The following is a 15,787-nucleotide window of genomic DNA, read 5'->3' as shown; positions in this document are numbered from 1 at the left end:
TCACAATTTTGTAGCCAGATTTCACTTGAAGAAAACATAGCACTGAGAAATTAGGCTAAACAGCATGACATCATGGCTAAAACTGCAGTGTCTAGAACTGACAGTTCTGGGTCCATATCCTGGCACTACTACTTACCATTTGTGTGATGCTGGGCAGTTACTTAGCTCCATGTTACTTAGTTTCCTTGTCTATAGGGTGATAATGGCCCTTACCTCTGAGAGTTGGCTGGAGGATCAAGTGAATTAATAGTTTTAGAGTTTTCAGAATAGTACCTGCTATTACAAATACATTCAAGAGTAGGCTCTGTATTATTTTTTAAGACAAAGATGTACAAAACACACAGTCATCATTACTTACTTATTTTAGAATCCTGCAACCTGAGGACTAATGGATTGAATTAAATGGTTTTAATAATAATTAAAGTTCTGAAACCTAATTGGGTACGTCTTAATTGATATGAATATTGAGGGAGAGATGAGTCAAAGTAACACAAACATTTTTGAAAATAAGCATGAACGTACTAAAATTGATTCTCTCATCTTCTAGAGTGGTACATTCACAAAGGCTGAAAATACCTAAACAAGATGGCAGGATGCCTCTTCTGGCTTTTTTAGCTGTGAAGAGGTGATGATGGCTACCTCAGGCCACATTCAAGCTCCCGCACAGGGTAGGAGAACTCTTCACAGATCCTTGATATCAACTTTTTCAAAGGTAGCTGAATTCTCCAGCTGGGTAGTTTGGATGCAATCAAATTCTCTGTGGGAGAATAAGAGGATAAATGACTCACCCCACACAGATAGGCAGTCCAGATACATTCATTTTAGAGCAATGAGTTTAAAATTTTAATGCAGCAGATTTTAGTATTCCTATGTCTACATTTCAGTGGGGCAATTGGAATGATATAAAGTCTATCAAAATAAAATTTCCATTTTGATACACATTACAAACCTCAATCTACTATTTCTGACCCCTAAGAATATAACCCTGTTAAGGGAGACTCTTTCAGACATACTCCTAAATTGAGACAGGCGCTTAATTTTCTCCACACAAGCAATACTCTTTCAGAAAATTACTTGTATTACAGGATAAAAATCTTCTAAAGGCTGAATCTAGTAGTTAATATGTGCAGCACATTTCTGAAAACCTGAGATTTAAAAAGTATAAGAAATATTTGAGTGCCATCACTTTTTAAACATTGGTAACAATATGAAAATGTCGTTCTTTCTGACCAGGTATTTAAACACAAATTTTCTCATGATATATCAAGAATTCTACTGTTGTTTTTATTTTATAAAATGTTCCACATAAAAAACCCTCCAAAAATCATTGGAAACTAGAAGGGTCAAATGTAAGTTTTTTTATGTTATGGATGAATGTTAAGCAAATGGATGTGGTGCATGAGATGTGACACCATCACATTATTCTAAAATTTTATTCTAAAATCTAAGCCCTGCTGGCCTCCAACTGTACCCTGAAGTAAGCACTTCAGCCTCCCAACTTCTGCTTTTGCTTATCCTGGCATCCCCCACTGGCCTAGCATGGAATGTTCTTTCCCTAGGTATCAACATAAGTTGTTTCCTCATACCCTTTGTATCTTTACTAAATGTCATCTTCTCATCGAGGCTTCCTCACTGTCCCATTTAAAACCATACCTATTCCTGACTTCTTAAACCTCTTCCTTCCTTTTTTCCTCTTCAGCCCTTGCCACTGTCTAACTTGTTTATATCTGTTTTCCTTCCCTTCAGACTATAAGCTCCTTAGTGACAGAAGCTTTAACTGTCTCCTTTATAGCCATATCTCCAGTGTAGAAAAGTGTCTGGCACATAGTAGGCATTTAAAACATATTCAATGAATGTGAAAATGTATCTGAAATCTTTCATATATGACTGGTATGTATGACTATGTCTGACATACTGGGGACTTTAAACAAAATAATGGAGCTACAATGTAAAGAATAGATACATAGAACAAATAATTATTTTCATAACATTGTACACATTTCAAACGCTCTGCTGTTCATGGTCTTTTCCTTCCTTAGTTTTTTTTTGTTTGTTTGTTTGTTTTAAGCATAGCCATTATTTTCAGAACCAGCTCTGTTGGACTCTGCCTAATTTTTTTTCAGTGCTCTACTGTGGAGGAATCTATCTTCGAGGATGCTGACCTTCCTTTCATTGTCTTGTCTCTTTATTATGACTGTGCTCTTTTTTTGGGACCCACTGTCAAAAGTTTTTTCATACATAAACAGAATTGGATTTGTCTAATAACTTTTATTAAGGTACTTAAATTTAAAACTTAATAAAATCCATATGTGAAAAATAATGTTCTTTTGTGCAGTTAGGTTTGTAGGGTGGGTCTAGTAACTGACACTACTGGGTTAATACAGATTTCTCAGGGATTCAGCTCAGTTGCATGAAACAGAAAACTCAAATAACAGTGACATAAACAAGATAAAGTCTGGGTTTTTTTTTATGTAATGAGAAGTCTGGTCGCTCAAGTTGGCTTGGTGACTCTTGGTGTCAGGGTTTGAGATGTCTGTAATTCTTTTGGCCCTCTGTCAAGGCCTAAGGAAGAAGGAGGAAGAACAAAGGACAAAAATAACTATGTTAGCTGAATTAGATTCCCTTTTACTGGAACTTCCCCAGAAGCCCCAATAATAATTTCCACTTCCATAACATTGGCCTCGTCTATGTCCTATGGCCACCCTCTTACTTAGCAAGGGAGGTTGGGAAATATAGATACTTTTTCTCTTGAGCACCTGGATGCTGCCAACAAAATTGTAATTACACTTAATAGGGAAAAAGAAGAGAATAGATACTGAGTAGGCAACTAGCAAACTCTGATGATGTAAAATATACCTGAAAGTTAGATACAATTTCTGTTATCTTTTTCACAGAAATGAAATTGACCAGGCCATATCATCTAGAGGAACAGTGTTGGGAAAACTAACTGTAGAAAGTTGCATTTCAATTTTTGGGAAAGTGTGTAAATAAAACACTCTTTACAATATAGTGTAGTTGTTAAATATAAGTCAGGAATATATGTTAAGTTCTATAGCAAAGAACAAGAAGTAGAACATCCACATGGTTCTGTCTGTTGAAATACACTGCTCAGATTGAGTAATGTATAGAAATGTTGAATCACTATATTGTATACCTGAAACTAATACAACACTGTATGTTAACTATACTGGATTTAAAAGAAAAGATAAAAAAAAAGATGCTGCTTAGAAAAAGTTCTAAATATCACTACAAATTTAAGTTGTAGTTCAGAGTAACTTGGGATGGGTCAGTGTAAATCAAAAAGATTATAGTGATTATATACTATTTAGCTTATATAATAATTTAAGGTACATTATTGAATAATTAAAATTTAATATGTTACAAGGTAGATTATGTAATAATTAAGACATTTATATTTTGCAAACATAAATAGTTTAGAACATTTGTAGCTGTTTGATAACTAAATCAGGGTAGAATATTTCAAATAACATACTTATATATCTAGAAGTTTGTTACTCATTTAGAATTATTTTTATGCAGAATAATTTAAAACTTTTTCTAACATAGAATTTAATTTTTTAATTTTGTTTCAGACTTTTGTTTTTATTTATTTTTTAAAAATAATTTATTGTCAAATTGGCTTACATACAACACCCAGTGCTCATCCCAACGGATGACCTCCTCAATGCCCATCACCCAGTTTACCCTCTCCCCCAACCCCCATCAACCCTCAGTTTGTTCTCTGTATTTAAGAGTCTCTTATGGTTTGCCTCCCTCCCTCTCTGTTTGTAACTTTTTTTTCCCTCTTCCCTTCCCCCATGGTCTTCTGTTAAGTTTCTCAAGATCCACATATGAGTGAAAACATATGATATCTGTCTTTCCATGACTTATTTCACTTAGCATAGTACACTCCAGTTCCATCCACATTGCTGCAAATGGCATTGTTTTATTCTTTCTCTAGAATTTAATTTTAACTAAAACTCATAGTAACCCAGAAGATACATTGTGAAGTTATTGGCAGTGGTGACTTGATATTTCTTTAATGCTTATTTATTGTTGAGACAGAGACGGAGCATGAGCAGGGGAGGGGCAGAGAGAGAGGGAGACACAGAATCTGAAGCAGGCTCCAGGCTCCAAGCTGTCAGCACAGAACCCGATGTGGGGCTCGAACCCACAAACCATGAGATCCTGACCTGAGCTGAAGTCAGACGCTTAACTACTGAGCCACCCAGATGCCCTGATATTTCTAAGGAAAAACTATAAGATATTTAAATTTTTTTTTTTCTAGTAGCTACTCAGGAAATAACTGTAGGAGGCTTATCATACATGCTATAAACATAGTAAATGGAACAAAAGAAATCAAATCCCAAAAGAAGCAACACACTTTAATTTTTAAAATATGATCTGTAATTATACAATAATGTGTTTTAATCCTAGGGGAAAAGGTTTTTTGGACCCTATTTTTCCTTAATTTTAAATGAATGGGAACATTACTGAATTTGAATTAACAGTGCACAATTGAAATGTAGTCGCCTTTATTTCTCTTTATTTCAAATGATGGACAAAAAGAGCTCTTTTATTTTCTATAAATTTGTGGCTTAAACAATATATTGTAGGTATCCTCATATTTTAGATTAAGTAAGGCTCAGGATAGAAGTGTGACACACTTACCTCACACACGGTCTTTGCATTCAAGAAGGCTTTAGTTTGATGGGAGAAACAGATGTATGAGACATTAACTTCCTTTGTGCTGAAGGACTATGCTAGAGGTACATAAACAAAGTGCTGTGGTCTGGAGGAGGTGCAGGTGATGCCAAAGGAATTCAGGGACAATGATGACAGTTGACTTGGATCTTGAAGGCATTTTACCAGGTACAAAATTAGAGAATGGGCATTTCAGAGAAGGAACAGGTGATACAGAGGGAGAGTTCCCTGAATAGATGCTAGGTGGGGAGTGGGGCTAGAGATGCTGTGTGGCAAGAAGATGAGCCTGACTGACTGGTAAGGTCCTAATATGCCTAACTAGGGACTTTGGATTTCACTGGTAGGCAATGTTAACAGAATTTTTAAACAGCACAGTGACATGATCAAATTTAGTTTTAATAGATATGACAATAATGACAATTAAGAGGACAGATTGGGACAGATAATGATTATTAGTAAGGAGGCCACTAGGAGACTCTCATTGCAGCCCAGGTGACGTGACGAGGACATGACTGAAGTGGCCATAAGGACATAATCGAGAAGGTGGCTTTGGCAGATGTTTCTCTTAGGGTTAGGTATCTACTTATGGAAGTATTTGTGTCTGGTTATGGGAGTCATGAGTACCTAGAGTTGACTATAACTCTGATGTTTGTAGCTTGGAAAATTATGTAGCCATCATGTAATGAGATTAAGAGTTTAGGAAGCAGAACAGGTATTTTGAAGCAAGATAATGAGTTCAGTTTGGATATTAATTTCCAGGAGCATCTATCTAGTAGACAGATAGAGATATGAATCTAGAAATAGAACATGAGAGAGATTCTGGAGTCATCCTCACATAAACAACAGTTGATAAAAGACCTGGGAGGAAGGTATATTATCTCAATTTTGCACATCAGTTGAAACAGAGAGGTTAAGTAACTTGCTTAAAGTCAGTAGAGATGGTGAAAGGTTATAGGAAAAACCCAACATCAAATCTAGGTCTTCTGATGCCAGGACCTATTATTTAATTTCTTTGAGCCTCAATTTCTTCATATGTTAGGTGAGAATAGTGACAACTTCCTATTTATGATTAAGACAATACATATAAAGTACCATGTAATGACACAGTGCCATAATCAGAAAAGTCCTTAAAAGTGTGGTAATTTCCTTCTTCCTTTCTTTTGTTTATAAATTCTGATGTGGGCTGACAAAGACTCCCCCTCTTTGATCAAACTATAGACTGGCTCCTTTGAGCCCTCTTTCTGACTAGTCCTTGTCCTTGGAAGCTTCTTCTGCCTGCCAAGTCCAGTTTTAGCAAGTATCCTGCTAAGTCAGTTTAGAGAAATCCCCTACCCTTGATAGCTGATCACCTTTGATATCGAATCAAATTCCTCATCCTTCACCTTCAATATTTCATCACCCTGATCTGCCTTCAACAAGAATTCTGTTAAATTGGTTTATCAATAATCCCCCTACGCTTGAAATCTTCTCTTAGTAATTTTGTATCCACTGACAACCCTCCCCATTCCAACTCTGCTCCTTAGCTACAAATTCTCAGCTGTCTTTGCTGTATTTACTGTTGAGTCTGATCTCTTTTCCCTATAGTGATAGTCTTGACACCTATCACAATAGTTCTGAATAAAGTGTTCCTTACCAGTGAACAAATGTCAGAATATTCTTTTCTTTAATAGGATCTTAATATGACTATACCTAGTAATACTCCTAGTGGTTCATTAATTAGCTTCCTGTGTGCCCAGCATGATGCTCTTACTCTCCAGGGCTGGTTGTTCAAACATGGTCAGAACCAGAACACACAAAGTGGCCATGATGTTAAGCCTGAAAGGCAAGAGCTAGGATCACACAGGAAGTCAAGTTTGAAAATAGGAGTCCTCTGAAAATGTGGAAAGCTGAATTATTGAGCTAGAGTTACAGTTGCAGGATGACCCTGGAAACTGGAGAAATAGCTCAGACCATGGGAAATAAGAATATGAGAAAAAGGTGCTAAAATGATCTAATTCCACTGGAAAGGAATTCCCCCCATCCCCCCTGGCCCCCCCCCCCCCCCCCCCACCAGGGATGCTTTTTAAGAGGTTAAATATCTTTTGGCTCTTGTGTAAAGCCTCTTTGGCTACTTTGGCATTTGACACACAATAGATTCTGTGGGAAATGGAGGTCAGCTCTGTTGTTCCATATTCATGCTTTCAAATCAACACAATGCAATGAAGACCATTATCCTAGATGGTCGGCTTAGGGAAATAGGATTTTTGCAATTATGAAGAGCTGAGAGTTATCATTTATGCCCATATTCTTGATTTTTTAAATACCAGAATATAATAATACTGTTCACAATAAAAAATATCTTTACCGTAATTGATTTTTTTTTGGGGGGGGGGACAATTCAGAAGGCATTAGATTATGACAGGATGTACAGGCTTTCATTAAGGATGTTAATGATTGTCATGCTCTAGTTGTGAGACATTCGTGCTATATATAGTTTTAACGTTTCTAGTGTCCCTTAACTTTCCTGAATGCTCAAGACTGACCTAAAGAGAAAGCAGGCTGGGCATCAAGGAGAATTGCAAGAACCAACCATAAAGGGAAAGGATGTGTGGGGTAGAATCAAAAGAAGAGAAAATGGTTCAGAAGCTACAGCAAAGTAGTGTGTACTCATTGGAGTTTCCCAAGCTTCAGAGGGTTCCACATGTTAGAAAATTGGCAATTCAGAACAGATGGAAAATGAAAAGACTAGAAGGGATAAAGAAAGTGAGATTTTGTGAGGTCCTTAGGGTGTTACCTTTACAATGTTATAGATGACCTCAATTGAGATCTGTTTAATATTAGAAGTAAAAATATTCAAACTGAACTTAAAAATGTAATGATTAGACTAATAGCATAATTTGTGTGGTCAGAAAAAAGTGCTAACTGTATTTAGGGCCCAGTGAGAAGGTAGAAGGACAGAGAATGATTAGAAGACAGACAACTATCTGTGTGTGTTGTGCCCCAGGGGCCCTGCTATAGAGCCTGGAAGGGGAGGCAGTACAGCAATGCATGTTGTCAGGAGGAGATTGCAACCTGGGCTCCCATTTACTATGTGCCTTCTAGCAAGTGAGTTTTCTCCAATTCTGGGGCAAGGATAATCAAAAATTAATCTCCTGTCTCTGGTCAACTGTTTATGTGTGGTCATAGTCAGAATCATAAAACAAAATGAGGTATTGGGTAGGGACTAATTTATTTTATTTATTTATTTTTTTCAACGTTTATTTATTTTTCGGACAGAGAGAGACAGAGCATGAACGGGGGAGGGGCAGAGAGAGAGGGAGACACAGAATCGGAAACAGGCTCCAGGCTCTGAGCCATCAGCCCAGAGCCCGACGCGGGGCTCGAACTCCTGGACCGCGAGATCGTGACCTGGCTGAAGTCGGACGCTTAACCGACTGAGCCACCCAGGCGCCCCAGGTAGGGACTAATTTAACATAAAAAAGGGGACTGATAGTTTCTAAAGTCACACAGGTAGTCCAAATGTGAGCAGATAAATTGCTGATAAAATAGTGTGATCCATACTATGTGATTTTCTCTGAAATAACAAAGTTTAAAGACCAAGGTAGGATGGAATCCCTGCTTCCATTCTTACTAGCTTCATAACCTCATTAAGTACTTACATTCTCAGAGTCTGTTTCCTCACGTGTAAAGTGAAGACAGTAATACATATGTCAAGAAATATTGTGAAGATGACATATTTAAAGTGACTATCACAGTACAAGGTGTTTTTTTTAAAGATCTAAATGAGTTTCTCTCTCTCTCTCTCTCTCTCTCTCTTTCAATTTAAGATTTTGTCTTGATAACTTTGTCAGATTTTTGGCTTCTCCAATGAATCATGGGAATCTACTCTCAAAGCCAAGAATACACTATATACACTGTATGTTAGCTAACTTGACAGTAAGTTATATTAAAAAAAAAAAGATTTCTGGCTTCTCAGTAGTCTTCACCAAACAACAACGACGACGGCAATGATGACGACGAAAAAACAATTCAGAATAATCAATCCCCCCACTCTTAGTCCACTTTGCTCTTCTCTTCATCCTGCAAAGGACAGTTTAACTTCTGCTAGTGTGGGGTTAGTGAAAAGGTCTCTTCCAGAGACACTCAGAATGGACTATTGAGACTTCTTTAAGCCACAGGTGATTATAGACTTATTCCACCTTCATCTCTTAGCCCCTCAAGGTGCCCTTTCTAGTTGTCTAAATGGTCAGACTATGGGCTATCAATTGTTTCTTAGTTTTAAAAACTTACCATTTCCTTTATAAACACATAAAATGCAGGGAAAAATTAGCAAATGCATACAAACAGCTACAAAAATCTCTTTTCTTATGTACATATATATGTATATTTTAACAAGAATTGAATCATGCTATATATAAACTATTTGCTAACTTGCTCTTTTCTGTGCCTTTTTGCATATATAGGTATTTCTGGCAACATGCAATGTATGTGTTTCTGAAAAATCCTGTATTTGGCAAAACTGCACACTAAAAATGACAGTGCTTTACTGGAAAATAAGGTTAGAGAAGGGTATTAAAAATCCAAGCAAATTTGTAACCAGAGCGCTAGCAAAAACAATCATTGGTACTTGGGCAGTTAACTTGGGCTGCCAGGCAGACAATTCAGCATGACTACAGACTGTCATGTCAGATATAAAAAAAAGTGAAAGAACAATATAGTGGCAGTGTCATCAACCCTTTAGTTAGACCTGAAAATAGTATGCTGAGCAGGAGTATGCACAATACAGACAGAAGCAGTGGGGCTACCCTCAAGGTAGACATTGGGTGCCCGTGAAATAGGCTATGAGCTGAGAGCTATGACTGGGCATATGCCCCTCTGAGTAGGAAGTGCTACTTCCTACTTGTGTCCTCCCCCAATTCATATGTTGAGGCTCTAATCCCCATTGTGGTGGTATGTGGAGATGGGGCCTTTGGAAGATAATTACATGAAGTCATTAGGATGTGGCCCTCATAATGGAAGTAGTGTCTTTTTTTCTTTAAAAATTTTTAATTTTTATTCATTTTTGAGAGACAGAGACAGAATGTGAGCAGGGGAGGGGCAGAGAGAGAGGGAGAGAGAGAGAGAGAGAGGGAGAGGAAGACACAGAATCTGTAGCAAGCTCCAGGCTCTGAGCTGTCAGCACAGAGTCTGAAACAGGGCTCGAACTCACCAACTGTGAGATCCTGACCTGAGCTGAAGTCAGATGCTTAACCAACTGAGCCACACAGGTGTCCCTGGAATTAGTGTCTTTATAAGAAGAGACACCAGAGAGCTTGCTCTTTCTCTCTGTGCCATGTGAGAAGACAGTGAGAAGTCAGCCATTTATAAGCTAGGATGAGAGTTATCATCAGAAACTGACCATGCTGACACCTTGATCTTGGACTTTTAGCCTCCAGAACTGTGAGAAAATGCATTCCTGTGGTTTAAGTCACCTAGTCTATAGTATTTTGTTATGGTAACCTGGATTGACTAAGATTTGTGAGCAAATCCTCTTTTAAAATTTATTTATCTACAGGAGTGCCTGTGTGGCTCAGTTGGTTAAGTGTCCAACTTCAGTTTAGGTCATGATCTAGTGGTTCATGAGTTTGAGCCCCACATCAACTGTCTGCTGTCAGTGGGGAGCCTGCTTGGGATTCTCTGTTCTTCCCCTCCACCCCTCCCCCACTGGTGCTCTCTTGGTCTCTCAAAAATAAATAAACATTAAAAAAATAAAATTTGGGGCGCCTGGGTGGCTCAGTTGGTTAAACATCCAACTTCAGCTCATGCCATGATCTCACGGTTTACAAGTTTGAGCCCTGCATTCGGTTCTGAGCTGACAGTTCAGAGCTTGGAGCCTGTTTTGGATTCTGTGTCTCCCTCTCTCTCTGCCCCTCCCCCACTTGTACTCTCTCTCAAAAATAAATAAACATTTAAAAAAAACAGGCAAGGAAAGTGAACAAGTAAAAGATGGAAATGATAAATTAAGATGTTAAAATATTAAAGAAACTATAAATTATAACTAGATACTATTTCCAATTAATCCAATTGACAAAGATTTTTAAATAGCATAATACCTAATGGTGGCAAGAATGTATATAATCAGACACTCTCAAACATTCCTGGAAGGAGTTTGCATTTGTACTCTATGACCTTTTTTTCAATTCACCTAGGTTTTCTGTGTTTTTTTCCACATCTTTTTTTCCCCCAACATCTTGTAGTTAAAATTGGACTGTAGGATTTTTTTCAGTGTTAGCTGTCACTGTGGGATCACTGTCACTATATTCAAGGCATTAGAAAATATCTGTCAGAGAAGTGAGAACAGTTTATCAACAAAGGCCACACCATGGCCTCTTTATGGGTGCAGATCCTGACAAAAGGATTCTCAAGTTGCCAAGCAGGTTAAAGGCAGTCAAAACAACGGTGACAGTCATAACAGAAACAGACTTCATTGCTTGCCATGAGGATGTGGGTGCTATGAAGCAGAACCATCGATATGCACCTGGGAACACATGAAGTGTACTGCATAATACAACAAACTATCTCCATTACATGGGGAAAAATGTTTTTGTAAAACTTCACTTACAGAATCTTAAGTTTCTCCAAGTCATTTTTTTTTTGGAGGAAGAATACATTGTCACAAGCTAAAGAAGTCTCATTGGGTCTTTTGTCTTCATCTTAGTAGTCAGTACAATGAAATGGGTTGAAACTAATTGATTTCCAGAATCACTTAAAGGAAATGACACATTGTGAAATGACCATTTCATTTAAAGGGTGTGCTGTTTGTTACTCTTCCTTGCAAACAGGTTTATGATTATTCCTCAAGTATGTAATAGAACTGGAGCCAGAAGTGCTTTTCCTTATGTCTTTGGGTTCAGGATACAATCCTTGACAATGGGAGAGATCTTGATGTGGAGAACAAAGGCAAAAGGAAATGAAGATAAAGTTCCTTATAACCTGCAGCACACTGACAAATACTTGAGGCAGGCAGAGTACAACATTCCTCCAGAAACTCCCAACTGTCATAATGTTAATGTTTTGCTAGAGGGAAAAAACAACCTTAGCTTGACAATAGCTAGGCCTCCAGGATCTTGTGAGTCTGCTTTAGCATATGAAAATCTTTCTGGAAATTTGTTCATTTGTCTTTACCACCCCCGACTCCAAAGGATATAATCAATTGTTCCTCACAATTCCAGTGCAGCCCTTTCTGCCCACAGGTCTTGTCCCTGTGCTTCGATAAAATTACCTTTTTTTGGTTTGTTTGGTTTTTTTTTCACTGAAAACATCTCAAGAATTCTTTCCTGACTTTGATGAACTTTGATGAACTTGGTGAGTACTTCCTCTTCTCTTCCTTTCATTTCAGGTGCCTTTCAAGGAGTAAAGTCCTATTGGAACATTTTCATGTCAGTTGCTCAGGCTGCAATCCTCTAGTCCATGGCTACTCTCTGGGGAGGAGAAAGCCTGCCTTTTGACTGGGAGTTAGTACCATGGCTAAAATGGTTATAAAACCCAAAAACTTGATGCCTTCTTTTATTCCTTTTCTTATACAAAGTTGTCTTTCTTAGGCACAGGACAGCTACCTAAGTCACTAGGATGGCTGCCAATCTTAAGACACCCATGTGAGGTTTCCTTCTCATTGGTCTAATGTGATCCCCTTCACACCTCTGGTCTAACCGCTTCTGGCTGTGAGACCTCTGCTGTGAACTGGCTGAAACCCATACCTGACTGCATTAAAATCCAACCCTGGGCCATTTCCTAGGGAAGTCGGCTGTAAGGACTACATATGTTGGAATGTTGGTTAGATCATGATGGATTTGTCTTTACTGTTTTCCATCAATGTCCTCTGCTAACTACTTAAATTACAAAATTGGGTGATTTCCCCTTGTAAAAGTTTTCTAGTATTTTCCTTGGGTTAAAAATGGTGGGTTCTTCACAGCAAGGCAAGGCACAGCACAGTATCTTGTTCCACATGCTGGCACCCATTTGTAGTCCAGAATGCAATGGGGAAGTGGAGGGATGCTGGCCCCTACAGGGCAGGGTGGTGATAATAATGATTTCATTGAGGGATGCCTTGGGTTAGTTTGACAGCAGGAACCTCTGATATATCCTGCATGGTACACCACCTGGGATTCAGAGAGGATTTTCCTGGTAATGGACTTCTTCAATTCCCAAGAACTCTGTCTTGGGATGCCTTTTAACCCATTGGAAACAATTTAGATTGAAAGATTTAAGGGGGAAAAAGCTAATCTTCTTTTGTAACACTGCATGGCCTCAGTACTCCTTTGGATATGAGGGAAAAATGGCCCATTAATGGGACATTAAACTTCAATATGACCTATCAGTTAGATCTTTTCTTCAGGAAACAGAGCAAATAGGCAGAGGTACCCTTAGTCCAGGCCTGTGTGGCCGTAAATCAGGACCATGACATAAGGGCCTCTTGCAGAATGTGCTTGGCCACTAACCAGGCTCATTAACTCCCTCCTGACATATTGGATGATTGTCTAAACAACTCTCCTCTGAATGAACCCAGGTTGCTGGAGGAAGCACAGGCCATCCCTGATGAAGGGAACACTGACTCTCTGACTCAATGTTCCTCCTAATACATCCGAGTTACTCTAGCTGTATCTGGGGGCTTCTACCTCATGAATTTCCTGCATTAATGGCTATGATAATTGGAGCCAATAGTCTCCAGTTAGTCTACTTTGGGACTGGGGCTTTAGGGAATATCCTAAGCAGCTACCAAAACTCCTTTTTTTGGGGGAAATTTCCCTGTCTTCTCTGGCCTGACATGGACTGCCTAATTCCACTTGTTGGTGGAAAGAAAATCTGTCTTTTCATCTCAAGCTTATGAGCTTTAGGACCAGGAGACCTCCTTCTCTGCCCTCTAGACTTTTATCCACCTCCAGCCTTCCTGGAGGCACCTCACCTCTTCTGCTTTTCTCTCCCCCTCCTCCTGTTTCTGTACCATTTTGGGAGCAGCCTACATAACTAACTCCTATACCATCCTTGATTTCTCAGGCACCATTGGCTTCTCCTACCCTCACTGTCACGAAGCAAAGAGCACCCCCCTTGGACTTACACTGCCCACTTCAGATTTCCCCACTAGTGTCCCAGGTAAAAATTGACAATGGGGAACAAATTGACTTTTAAGTGGACCCAGGTGGAACATATTTAGTATTTCAACTAATTTAAGTTTGTTGGTTTAATTAAGATAGACATGTCTTAGAGTTATTAGCATTAAATATGAAACTTTTATTCTACTTAGGTTTACTAAAAGTCAAAGAAGCTCATGTTATCTGTTACAATTTTTAGCAAAAAGATGACTTAAAATGATCATGAATTTTGTCTCAAAGTCTTCATGGGTAATTGTTAAGATAGCTTTCAAAGTCTTTGGTAACCTGAAACTTTCAAGTTTTGCTTAGATGATAAATTGGATTGAATTCATTGGATTCCAAATGAGATAAGACTTAGGCATTGATTACTGAACATAGGTTTGTGCTTTTCGATTCTTATTGCAGAGAAGCTGAGGATACTTGGGTCTGTTGATAAATATGCTTTGTGCTTTATTGAAGATTGTGCTATGGAAAAATCTATGTTTTTAAAATTGTGAAATGTGCTTACAAATTTTAGATCTAAAGAATTCTGGTATAACAGTTCATGATTGGTTATTACTTAGTTTTCAATGGAGACTAAGATTTCTAAAGTTAAAATTCTGCTAAATGTAATTAATACTGACGGAAATAAGGGAAGTAACTGAATAAAAAAGTTGTTGTAGAAAGTTTATGAAAGGAAATCGTTGAAAAGAGATTTTATATGTGGTCAGGACTAAGATCAAGATGAATGGATTTTAAAAGTATACTGGTATAAGATTGAAATTCTGCTTTTCTGTTTAAAAAATGTTTTCTCTGATTGTTGGTCTACTCTTGATAAGAAAATGCAAACAAAGTTTTTTCTCTTTTGTCCACCCAGAAAACCAAGGTTTCTATGTTTTTAAAGTTGTTTGTTTGTTTATTTTGAAAGAGAGAGAGAATGAATGAATGAATGAATAGGGGAGGGGTAGAGAGAGAGGGAGAGAGAATCCCAAGCAGGATCCATGCTGTCAACAGAGAGCCTGATATGGAACTTGAAATCACAAACAGTGAGATCACAATCTGAGCCAAAATCAAGAGTCAGATGCTTAACCAACTGAGCCACCCAGGCACCCCCTGTGTTTTGTTTTTATCAGGTCTTTGATTACTTAGTTAAAACTTCTCAATATTAAAGAGGCTAAGTTTTGCTAAAAACTATATAACCTTTACATATTTGCCCTTGGAATCTCTTATTGACACTTTGGTTAAATAAATAATTAAGTTTTAAGTTATGTAATGATCTGTAAACCTATTTAGGCATGCACTTTATAACCTTCTGAGATTTTAAAATAAACTACCTGGATTTTAAGTTGTGAATGAAGTCTTTTTGACTAATTAGGCCTTTTTATTTGGTATGTTGTTACTCTGGAAGCACTGTTAAATAATAAGCCTTAGGTTATGGTGTTTGGGTAAATGCTATAACTATTATAGAGATTATATACAATTTCTAAAGTTTTAATATGCTTTGGTACGATGCCATCACTTGATATTGTATCATGAATATTATTTTCAATATTAATAGAATTATAGAAGTGTTATATGTCACAGAAATAACCAGATTTCCTTGCCACTTATATTGTTACCTCTCATTAGATCTTGAACCATATCCATTTTTGAGTCTTTTGTCATTTATAGTTATTGTTCTTATTATCTTGTGAAATGTGTTTCATCTTCAATGAGATTTATAAAAAAGTCCTTTGACAAATACTTTTTTTTTGATATCTTTAAAATTTGCAAGAATTTCCAGAACTAACTAAAAAACTGCATTCAAACTGAGCAAGGAATCCACAACATGGGACGAAATCAACTGAGGAAGATGATTATAGTTTTCATGACTCTTGTTTGAACACATTGCTAGTTCTCAAATGTTTTGCTCTTCCAGATAAAGGAAACTTTCTTTTAAGATATCCATGATATACAGAAATATGATAAAAATTCCTTTGTTAACAAATTGAAGTGTT

The 15,787-nt window shown here is 37.6% G+C and overlaps 1 long non-coding RNA gene across 1 annotated transcript in view; it reads left to right on the top strand.

Annotated features, from left to right (window-relative positions):
* The window catches only part of LOC123386061, a 106,866-nt gene that overhangs the window by 69,393 nt on the left and 21,686 nt on the right, over positions 1–15,787 (top strand). The window lies entirely within an intron of this gene.

Source organism: Felis catus, chromosome B3 (genome assembly GCF_018350175.1).
Source record: "Felis catus isolate Fca126 chromosome B3, F.catus_Fca126_mat1.0, whole genome shotgun sequence".
Taxonomy (NCBI): Eukaryota; Metazoa; Chordata; class Mammalia; order Carnivora; family Felidae; genus Felis; species Felis catus.
This window is presented reverse-complemented; position numbering and strand designations above follow the sequence as displayed.